The 12,269-nt window shown below is 42.1% G+C and overlaps 1 non-coding gene across 1 annotated transcript; it reads right to left on the reverse strand.

Moving 5' to 3' along the window:
• Positions 1-1,159: 1,159 nt before the first annotated feature.
• On the reverse strand, positions 1,160-1,348 carry LOC144764378 (U2 spliceosomal RNA). Its single transcript, XR_013596525.1, has one exon. It is a non-coding gene; the product is annotated as a U2 spliceosomal RNA (small nuclear RNA).
• Between the last annotated feature and the right edge of the window lie 10,921 nt (positions 1,349-12,269).

The raw sequence follows: 12,269 nt of genomic DNA on the forward strand, positions 1-12,269 counted from the left end.
CGGGGGGATATTGGTTATCTGCTAGTTTCTGGTGTGAGCCTGTGGCCAATGTGGTTCAGTATATACTCAATAGATGTCCGTTTGAGCCTGTAGTGGGCTATGAAATCCTGGGGTTGTAGATCTCCAAGGACAAGTCGTGTGCGCATTGGCTGCCGTCGTCTTTGCCGCTGCCTTGGTGGTGGTCCAGGAGGCGGTGGTGGTGGCGGTGGTGGGGGCTGTGGTCTTTGTGGAACTCCAAGCTGTATGATTACTGCCTCCATGGCATCTGCAGGTCCTCAGCTTTGTGGTGGGGCTGGGCTGGCCTATGTCTCCTTTTATTTGTTTTTTTTATCTCCAGTTTGGCTGTTTTAGAACTGGTTTTAGCAGTTCTTATTTATCTCCAGCTTAGGGCCCTTAGCGGGAATTTTTTCCCCACTAAGCATGTCCATGCGTTAGTTGTTAATAGTGCGATATCGTTTTAGCGACTTTTTTGGTGAAATTTAACGAGGGTACGCCTACCTCGCATATCATTAGCGATATTTATCGCTTCCGTGTTTCGCGATAATTTTTCCTGTTGCTAACACATGGAAACTGTCGCTAACAGTAGTTAGCGGCAGCTTGATCATAGGGCGATAGTTTTATCGCCGCATTAGCGGGAAAAATTCCTACTAAAACGGCGATGAGGCCCTTGGTAATATGCCCCTCTGTATTTTTCTTCTTGCTCAGAGAAGCCAAGGACAGTGTCCACTTCTCTTCCAGCCTGCCTGCCTCCCTCCCCCCCTCCCTCCCTCCATCCATCCTACTGACTTGTTGGGAACCTTCTTCCATTCGTTCCCCAGTGAAATGGATCCAAAACCAATGAAACTCTGCTGCTGGAACAACAGTATTTTTCCAACGTTTGTCTCTTGTCAAAGTGCAGCGTCTGGATGGAGAAGAGGAAAAAAAAGAAAGAATTTGTATTTATTTTTTAAACACGAAAAAATAAATAAATAAATAACGCACAGCCCGGGTGCCGCAAAGCGGCAAATAAGTCAAATAAATACATAAATAAGGCACGATACGGTGACCAGTTTGCTTTTATTCACACGCAAACCCAATAGCGCCACTTTACATGGTTTGGTAGGGAAGCGCTACTTTCGTTTTCTATTCTATTTTTCAACAGCATTGTTTTGCCCGGGTGGGGAAGTGCACCATTCCTGGAGGTACTGCAATACCAGGTTGATGCGTGGAGTGGACAGAGCAAGCTCCTATTCCAGCTCCCTGTTCCATAAATCAATTTAATATATGGTCCCCAGATAGAGGACGTATCGGATATTAAACTGATAAGAACAGTTTATTTTTGTTTCAAAAACCTTTATTGAATAGATAAAGGCACAGATACAGAAATATACAATTTAAAAGACCAAAGTTACATCAAGTGGTCCATAGGAGATATATACAGATATGATGAGTAAATCTGGATGAAGGCACAGATACAGAAATATATAACTTTTAAAAGACCAAGGTTACATTAAGTGGTCTATAGGAAATACATACAGATATGATGATGAAAACTTTGTACACTACAGGCAGATACATTTGGTGCGTTTATAAATGCCAATCCTGTTACAACCCGGTGGCAAAGCAGACAAACAAAAACAAGCGTATAAACAAGTTATTTAATCATAACTGTCTAGTTTTCTAGGTGACCAAACCCTCCCAGTTCTTAATTTGCCACAAGGTTTTGGTGTCGTCAATCCCTAAGGTGGCACGATCAACAGAAACATAGGTCATAACTTTATCCAAAAAAAGATTTCTGCATATTTTCCTTATGGAGAAAAAGAAACAGGTTCCTGGCATCCCATAAAGCCTCTTTGGCACAGTTCAACAGTCTCCAGGCAGTGGGAGGGCGCCGTGCAGAAATGTCCTGTCCATACAAAAGGGCATTGAAAATCAAGGCAGCAATGCCAGCAATGTTTGAAAGAAAAGGCCGCAACAAAACCCAAAATTTCTTCGCTTAAAGACAACCCCACAGGAGATGGAAAGTGGTTTCGTCGTGGCCGCATCTGGGGCGCGGACAACATGCTGTGGGGGCCAAACCTCTCTGATGTTCAAAAACTTTTACAGAAAGGCATCCATGTGTGGCCATCCAAGCCAGGTCACGCTGACTGTAGGTAATGTCCCTGTGACCCACCATTTTCCAGACTCACACCGACTGAGCCTCAGTTAGAACACCCAACAGGATTGGTTGCTCAGTTTTCCGAAGTTCGTACTTTAGCCTGGTGGGGTGAATACAGATGTCCCTATCAAAAGTTTCTGTATCCAAGGTCTGCAAAAAGGAACAAAGGTCTTTATAAAATGGTGGTGCATCGTGGGCCAAGGGAAAACAATTGGAAGGGTAAAAAAGTCCAAAACGCTGTATCCGTGCTCCTAGAAAATACTTGGTAAATAAGGCAGGAACAGATTTCAGATCATCAGCAAATAATAATTTGGACAACAAAAACGTTTTAAGGTAAACTTTTATCCCCATTCCTCCACTGTCGACAAACTTTATCTCTGCTAAGTTTCTCCATGCGAGAGTTCCATAAAAAGGTAAAAAACATTTTCTGAATTTTCTGGAAAGTGCGGTATTTGGGAGGAAAAACCATAGCAAGGTACAACAATAACGGAAATAAAACAACTTTAATAACCAAAACTTTGCCTTCAAGCGTCAGCTTGCGCAAGGACCATAGGGAAAGCTTTTTTATTAATTTCGCCTGAAGTTCAGCCCAATTTCACTCCTCAAACCCCCAAACCCCAAAGTAGACTCCCAGGATTTTAAAAGGTTCCGAAGTAACAAGGACTGGTAAATTTGCCAGTCGATCCCAGGGCCCTGTAGTAAAACAAACACTTTTACCCATGTTAAGACTCAAACCAGAATGTGACTGAAAAAGAGAGGCCTGTAACAGTGTCCTGCGGAGAGAGGCAGCATTGGTACACAACACCGTGACGTCATCCATGTATGCCACAATTTTGTGCTGAATCCCCAAACCCCCAGGAACAAAAACCCCTTTAATGACTTTGTCTTGCCGCAGTTTACACAGAAAAGGCTCTAATGCACAAACTAAAAAGATGGGTGACATAGGACACCCCTGACGGACCCCGGAAAGAATAGGAAAAGGAGCAGAAAAAAACCTGTTAATATTAACTTTGCTGGTAGCACCATTGTAAAGAGCATGTATCTTTTGAAGAAATGCAGGTGGAACTTTCATGCGTTTCAAAAATAAAAAAAGAAAATCATGGGACACTGTATCAAAGGCCTTGTGGAAATCGAGGCTGAGAACACCCAAAGGGAGAGTGCGTTCTTGATGATACCAGAGGGTATCCCGCAAGGTAACTAGACTATCCACAATTGTATGCCCGCGAATAGCACAAGCTTGATCCGGGCGTACACATGTATGCATGACAGTTCGCAAGCGACGTGCCAACACTATTGCCATCAATTTATCATCTACATTTAGGAGGGTAATGGGCCTCCAATTGCCCAGCGATGTTTCATCCCCTGTCTTGAATATCAGAGAAAGTACCCCAACAGAGAAATCTGTGGAAAAAAGGTTATTGGCAAACCCAGCATTTATCATAGCCATATAATCAATACATATCAGACCCCAAAACTTTCTATAGAACTCCCAAGTGAGCCCATCGAGCCCTGGGACAGACCTCCTAGGGGCGGACTGAAGTGCAACTAGAAAATCCTCACCATCAAATGGTTGGTCCAAGTGAGCGACTTGGGCCTAATCGAGACCACCCTCCAGGCCTGAACAATATTCTTCAAGGTCTGCATCGGTAGACAAGTGTTGTGGCAAAGCATACAAATTGAAATAAAAATCAAATGCGATTCGCTGGCATCGGTCTACACCTTGTACAACAGTCCCATTTTCCTCACGCAAATGCGTCAGGAGTTTTTGAGCAGATTTAGCCTTTTTGAAGAAAAAAGATGTACATTTCTCATTTTCTTGGTAATATTTGACCCGAGAATGAAAGATCGTGTCTCTACGTATCAACCAATTATTCATCGCAAGTGTGAGCAATCGGACCTCATTTTTGACATCCTTGCCTGCTTCCCCCAACTGATGTAGAAGAATAAGGCGGCAATGCAATTTTTGGAAAGCAGCCCAGGCAGCCCTACGCTTGAGCCGTCCTTGTTCCTGAAAGAAAAGCCTACTTTTATGTTTAACCCAACACCACCATTTGTAAATATCTGGAAACCTACTTTTTTTTAACAGTCCATGCACCATAACATTGAGCATATGATTTACAAATTTTAAAATCCAATAAGAGGTCATTGTTCAGTTTCCAACAACCAGAACCTCGTTGAGGTGTACCCGGAAGGGTGATACCCATAGCCAACACTTTATGATCTGAGAAAGGCACCATAATAAGACCACAGCTAATTGCGTGCAAGGACTTGGAGGCAAACACAAAATCCAGGCGGGAGCAGGCATTCCCATGAGCCGCCTCCCAAGTGAAACCTACCCCGGGCGGATAATACTTCTGGTAGGTGTCATAAAAATCTAAATCGTGAAGAAGGGACAACAAAAGTTTCGAGGTGAGATCTAAAGTACAGCCGACCTGTGCACCCTGCCTATCCTTCATATGTAAAATGCAGTTGAAATCGCCAACAAGGAGTGTCTGTGTAGCACCTGCAAGAAAGGGTTTTAACACATGGAACAATTGCTCCCTCTCAGGTTAGTAGCTGGAGCGTAAACAACACATAACCTGAAAGGAAGACCATCCATTAGAACTGATAACAGCATAGCACGCCCAGGCCAGAGGACCTTTTCCTCCGTGATTTGCCAATGCTTATTCCTTAAAAGGACTACAATGCCATCGTTTTTGTTTGCGCATCCGGACCAAGCTGAGGGCCTGTAAGGCCAGTAGCGCTGAAAAGAAAAATATTTTAGCTGATGAGGGATATAACATTCTTGCAAACAAATGACATCATAAGTGGTTTGACCAAAATAATCCAAAACCATACGTCTACTTAAGTCGGTCCCCATACCCCGCACATTGCAGGAGGCAAGGGAAAGAGCCATGATACATAAAAGTAAGACAAGTGCCATAATGACATACAGTTCAAGATGCCACCCCTGAAACATCCCCTTCACACAAAGTCTGGACCTCAGTACCCTGGAGAGTGGATGCCGAGAACAAAGCCTCCAAATCTGGTGTACCTTCTAGGTCCAGTGCCGGACTATCAGTGATGTCCAGCACCTGGGCAACCTCCTGAAAAGCCTCCTCTGAGTCAGAGAGGCAAAGTAAGGGGTCATACCCACCCCCTGAAAAACGATCTAGAGACGAAACATGCTTTTGCTTGGAGCGTGTGGAAGGAATGGAGTCTTTCACTTGCTGTGAAACACGGGATTTCTGCTTATTTGTGCTCCATCCACTATGTTCCATGGGTGACGTCTGTTCTTTGGCCACAACCGGTGGGGTCACATTCAACCCAGGGGATGCAACGGTCTTCTTCACCAATTTCACCATACGCTGTGGTTTAGGAGGCGGGGGTACTGTTGGAGGAACAACAGAAGGAATAGTTTCAGGCACCTCCGTAAGGGAAGCTGTAGACTTGGAAGGCGCCTGAGCAACATCACTTTGAACAAAAACCACCACAGGCTCTGACTGGGACAAACCTGCACACAGTGCCTTTCTATCCAAGACTTTTTGCTTAAGGCGCAAGGTTTCAGCACGTACTTTCTCCGCATCCTCGTCCTGCAAAGACTGGATGTCCAGGTCTGTTGCGGAAGAATCAATACCATAGGCGGCATCAGTCTCCTCCTCCTCCTCCTCCTCCTCCTCCTCCTCTTCCCCCTCAACCTCCTGAGTGGGACCACATCTCTTAATTTCTATACCGTCTATTACCCCTAAGATGGCGGAGTCAGTAATCTCTGGAACTGGAACAGAAACGGACGCTGCATCAGGCGGGGCTGGGGCAGGAGGTGGGGGACCCTGCGCGCTAGCAGCAGAAGCATAAGAAAATTTACTTTTAGGACAGGTTTTGAACAAATGATCTACACCACCACAAAGGTTACATTTTTTGGGTACCACACAGTTCTGTGCCCTGTGATCAAGGCTTCCATAATTCCTACACGCCATACCAGAACATTGCTCTTTTGCGTTGCCAAATTGCTGACAGAGCCTGCAAAACTGGGGCTGTCCGGAATAGACCAGAAACCCCTTATTTGCCCCTAATGTGATGGTCTGCGGTGGATGCGCCAGACCCCCAATACCCCAGGATCCTCTTTGAAGGTGACAACATATTTACGTTTCCCATTCCATATCCCACAAATATTGTGAACTTTTTGGCCACCCCTAATAGTATCACAGTAACGATTTAAATACACCTCAATGAGCCTGTGGTCTGCATAAGGATTGTACATATGTACCACCAGGGTAACCTCCTTAGGGGCAGACATAGAGGTGACAGTGAGACCCCGAAAGGGCTTGGTTTCCTGACGAGGCGCCACACATTGCAAAAAATCTTTACAGATCGTTTCACTTGAAAAGGTCACATCAAAAAGGCCCCAGTTTGAGAAATCCTGTATACATTCTATAGCACGTTCAACAATTTTGCATTCTTCCTTGATCATAGCGTCAACCAAAAAAAAGCAATTTTTTTCCTTTTTGTAAGCCTCACTAACCTCTACACGTACAGTGTTGGATATGAAACCAAAACCCCGTGCATTACCCATGCGGGAATAAGCCATGCTAATGCCTGCACAGCCCGGGGGAGGAGCCCCCAACAAGGAGAAAAAAGAAAAGTGCCAAGCTCCGTGTTGAGGGAAAGGAGCAAGTGTAGAAAATTAATGGCAAGAAAAAAACACAAATGCAACCACAAAGAAACTTATAGACGAGCTGGCAGCTGCCACTGCTCGCAATGCAATGTATCACCAAAGTCACTGAAAAAGCAGAAAGTTCCTAAGGGGTTAAAATATCACGAGTGTGAAGTATGCAGGTTATACCAAAGAAATCCAAATATGAGACATCCAAGTTGAATTTTATTCTTGTTAGGACCCACGACCAGTACAACCTTGATGAAGTCTACTTCTTGAATGATACACATAGCTTAACAGAATAAGAACACTCAATAACATGTAAGGAATTCTACATTCATAACATTCCTTAAAGCAAAACAACATCTTACCTACATATTACACACCTCCCTCTTTTTTTTTCCAGAGAGATTCATAAAGAGAGAGAAAACAACAAAGAAATATATATAAACAAAAATGAATAAATAAAAAATAAAATAAAACAAAAATTAATAATACACATACTCTCTGGAATAAATAGGAGCAGATCTTAAACGTGTACTACATCTTGTAACACTTTCGCCACTTCCACCAGCAATATCACTGGAGCGAGCAGGTAAATATTCGGAACCTACTGACCCACTCCTAGAATGTGAATCCCCTCTATCAAAATCACGTCCATCATCTCTCAAAGCCGGACTTTCCAGATGCCAAGTTTGATTTGATTCAGTCAATTTATCAAGATCAAACTAATCCTGTCTATGACAAGGTGTAGTTGAGTTAACTTTCTGTAAAAAAATATTAGCTTGTTCGGAAGAAACCTTGACTAATGCATTACTGTTCCACCACGCTTTATTTTGTAACAAAACAGCAGTTTTGTTAATCTTCAAAACTTTTACTGGTTCAGAAAATTTAGACTGTCCTTCACACACTTTATTGGGTTTTTTAACTAACACCCAATCCCCAACCTTGAGAACACCCTCTTTAACATGCATTTTCTTGTCATAATTTGTCTTATAACTGTTTTGTTTTTCCTCAACATGTTCCCTAACCTTCCTCAAATCAATATTATGACATTGTCTAACTTTTCCCAACAACCAAGATGGAGTGATAGATGAAATAGGTTTCCTACCCCTTAAAAGAATAAAAGGAGCAACATTAGTAGTACTCTGGGCCGTTATTGTAATTCCAGATCTTGAATTGCAAAAATTCAAATACATTCAAATGATTTGCCACTGCCGTCTGAATTCCCTCTTTTATCAACCTATTCTCTCTCTCCACTAAACCATTGGAGGCTGGACTATACAAAGGTACTCTTATATGTTTAACATCTTGTTTAATAAGAAAATCCTCAAACATTTCAAAAACAAAATGAGATCCGTTATCCGTGACCACTTCTTTCACCCTGCCTTCCATTAGAAACAAAAACTGTAAGAAAGCGACAGCTGAAGCTGAATCAGCATTACTAACAAATGAAAAGTAAAGCCATTTCGAATAGTAATCTATGGCTACAATCAAAAATCTCCTATCACTCCCAAATATATTTAAGGGACCAGTGAAATCTAACCCAATCTTTTCCCAAGCATTACCAGGCCAATTGACTGGTATTAGTGGACTATTCGAAGTTTTCCAATGCTTGTCTGAGCATAAACATTCTGAACAAGTGTCCACAAGTCTCTTTACCTGACCATCAATACCTGGCCACCAGTACGTCTGTCTTATCTTCTTAACAGTGGCAGAAATCCCTAAATGGCCCTCATGGGCTAAGGCAACAATATTAGATCTTAAACTCACAGGCGGAACAAATAAATCATGTCTCATTACAATATCATTCACTACTGGTAATTCAGATGCAACTTGAGCAAAATTTCTCAATTCCATGGACATATTTCTATCATGCGGCCAACCCTTAACCAGAAATGTCTTCACCTGAGTAAAACAATCATCTTTTATGGAACTATTCAACCATTCCGACTCAAATCTTGAACTGTTCATTAATGTCATGAACAGTAAAAACATACTCCACATCATTAAAATTTTTACCAGAGCACTCACTCAAATCATCAGAATCAAATGGCAACCTGGACAGACAATCAGCTCTTACGTTCCCCCCACCAGCAATATACTTAATTTCAAAATTAAATTCCTGTAATTTTGACAAAATACGAATCAATCTGCACGAAGCCCTATTAGAACAACTGTCCCCTAACATGAATATTAAAGGTTTATGATCTGTATGTAATTCATACCTGGTCCCCCATATATACATTCTGAATTTCTCAGAAGCCCAAGCACATGCCGACGCTTCTTGTTCTATTGTGTTATAGTTCTTCTCACTAGAATTCAACGTGCAAGAGGCAAATGCAATAGTACATTCCTTGCCATTAACAAACTGATTAAGAACAGCTCCTTACCCTCTAGCACTGGCATCGACTGTAATAATACAATTTACTCCGTGTGTACATGGCTTGATTGCTGGAGCCGTCACAATAAGTTTTTTTACAGATTCAAACACTTTTTGACACTCTTCTGTCCAGATGTATTTCACTTTTTTTTCTTTAGAAGATTCTTCAACGGTTGCACAATAACTGCATAGCCTTGAACAAAGCGAGCATAATATTCGCTTAAACCGAAAAAGGCGCGCAGAGAGTCTTTATCTGTGGGAACACTAGCATCATTATTCCGTTTAAGTAATGAAACCTTAGGTTTATACCCTCTGAAGAAATGTTGTGCCCTAAATAGTTAACCTCCTGCGTTAAAAATTTACATTTACCAATATTAAGTCATGCCATTAGATCCAAGCTTTTCCAACACTTCATCCAACAAAGCAATATGTTGATCCAATTTTTCAGTATGGATCAAGATATCATCCTGAAATGCTTGTATTCCAACACGATCACCAAAGACTTTGTCCATAATACGTTGAAAAACGCTTACGGCTGACGCCAAACCAAATGGCATGCGCTTATACTTGTACACATCAAACGGTGTGACAAACGTGGTTAAGTGTTGAGAGTCTCTATGAAGAGGTATCTGATGATACGCAGAATGTAAATCAATTGTTGAAAAATATTTACTACCCCCCACTCTAGCTAACATTTCATATGTCCTAGGAAGAGGATGGCAATCAACAAGGATATTTCTATTCAGGACCATCAAATCAGCACATAAGCGTCTATCGCCTGAACTTTTCCATGCGAGACAGCCGCAGAAACCCACTCAGAGGATTCCACCTGTTCAATAATACCTTGTGCACACATATTCTTGAGTAATGTTTTGAGATCTTCCTGTGCAGACAAGGGTACAGGTCTTACTTTTTGTTTAACAGGGATAGCATTACTCTTAAGTTTGATGGTGTGCTCAAAATCCTTAATCATACCAATCTTATTAGAAAAGACAGTGGGGAATTTATCGTGCAATTTCTTAGAAAACTCATCCAACTTGGGAGTCTCTTGAATAGATCAAACTAGAATTTCACCTAGTATTACAGGTTCATCATGCCCAGGTCTTAAAATAATCCCCAAATTAGCTTGGTCCTGCCAACCTAATATGTCTCTTCCATTGACAGCAACATAAATCTTGGTATAAATATTCCTACCTTTGAATAAAATACTATCATCAAAGTACCCTTTCATGATAATATCAAATTCCCCAAAAGCTTTAGGATTGATAGCAGTAGGTTTCAATAGCTTCTGGGACCAACATTTATTAAAAGTTTTTTCAGCCAAAATCGTGATTGGTGACCCAGAGTCTGCAGTAACATTCATATCTATATTACCAATTTTCGTCTCACAAATAGGACCTTTACAACGTTTCACACCATCCCCAACTGCATTAATTTCCACAACGGAAATAGAAATATTGTTGATAGCTTCAGATAAAATATCATTCTCCACATCTAATTGACTGACCCTAACTTTAGACTGCGGTGCATGGCAAACATTGAAAAGATGTCCAACCTTTTTGCAATTGTTACATCGTTTTCCCTGCGCAGGACAATTAGGGTTGTTACCCATATGAAATTTTGAGCCACATCTGTAGCAACTCCCACTACCTTTTAGTTCTGTGTTCTTTTTATACACATTTTTGTGAGAAACCATACTTACACTGGTTTCATTGTTAAGTGAATCAACATTAACTGTGGCAACTCTAGATATATCTGAAGAAGTATTACCAGCTAAAATCTTAGAAGAAACTACTGAACGTTCTATACTTCTAGCAATTTCCATAACCTCTTCGAGAGAGGGATTTTTACAAGTAAGAATTCTTTCTTGTATTTTTTTATTAAAACAATTAAAAACTAATTGATCCCTTAAAGCTATATCCAGATAATCTGCAAAAACACATTTAGACGCTAAAACACGTAGACTAGCTAAATAATCCTCAATGGATTCATCAGATGACGGCTTCCTTTTAAAACATTCATGCCGTTCAACCATCACCGAAGGCTAATCAACATATTGTCTACTTATACGTATAATAGCCTCTTTAAAAACATCCCATGTTTCATCTCCCCTGGGAGCTGGAACAATAGGAACATTATCAAAAACATCTTGCCCCGCATTACCAAGATGATTAAATAGTAAAGCCTTTTTCCTAGCAGCTGAGTATTTGCCAGCATCAATAGCCTCCAGATAATTTTCAAATATTCTAAACCATTTGTGCCAAGGTTTAATAGGCTTTCCTGGCAACTCGAGGAATGGAGGAGGCTGCATTACATTATTGCTTGTACTGGTAGACATTTTTCAATAAAGTTTTAACAATAATGAATAAAGATTAATACCAAATTACTAAACTCTTTGTAAAACTGTTGATTAACATGTGTCACAAAGCTAAATTGTTTAGCCTCCTAGTTAGTAATGGCAGTCTCTTTGTAAATATTTGTCCTTGTAAATACATGTAAATACGTGTTTTCTTGTAAATACAGACCGCCGGACCACCCCACCTGGTGACGCAGCCTTGCCCCGGACAAGCCAGGGAGCGAAGGCCCAGCCCCGCAGGTTTAGGCAAATCCAAACAATGACCCTACACCCCTCTGGACGCAGCCTGGCTCCGGACAAGCCAGAGAAACGCAGGCCCAGCCCTAAGGGTGTCAAGTGTCGTCTCCCACCTCTAGCAGACCAGAATAAACCTGATCTTAGCCAAAAGGCCGAGAAACAATAACCAGAATAGTGCCGGAATCAACGCCTCCCGAAGAAATCCACCTGGCTGACCCGGACCGGGGTCTTCCCTTGCACCGTCGCCTGCCGCCCTTTAGCCTCTTTTTCTGACTCCCAGCAAGAGCTCAGCATGTGCCGGTGGAAAGGAGGCCCAGGCCTCAGGCCTTCTCCCGGCTCCCAGAGTCCTCCTCGGCTGTCGCCTCATTAGGCGTCACTTAGCATAACCACGTTGTCCTCTTTCTAGTATTTGCATGCCCCGCCCCTCCCTGCGCACTGCTTCCAGCCGGCTGGCCAGAAAGCCTGGCAGCCAGGGGATGCTGGGAATCAGCCCAGGATGCCCTGGACAGCTCCCTGACCGGAA

This window comes from Lissotriton helveticus, chromosome 6, assembly GCF_964261635.1.
Source record: "Lissotriton helveticus chromosome 6, aLisHel1.1, whole genome shotgun sequence".
Taxonomy (NCBI): Eukaryota; Metazoa; Chordata; class Amphibia; order Caudata; family Salamandridae; genus Lissotriton; species Lissotriton helveticus.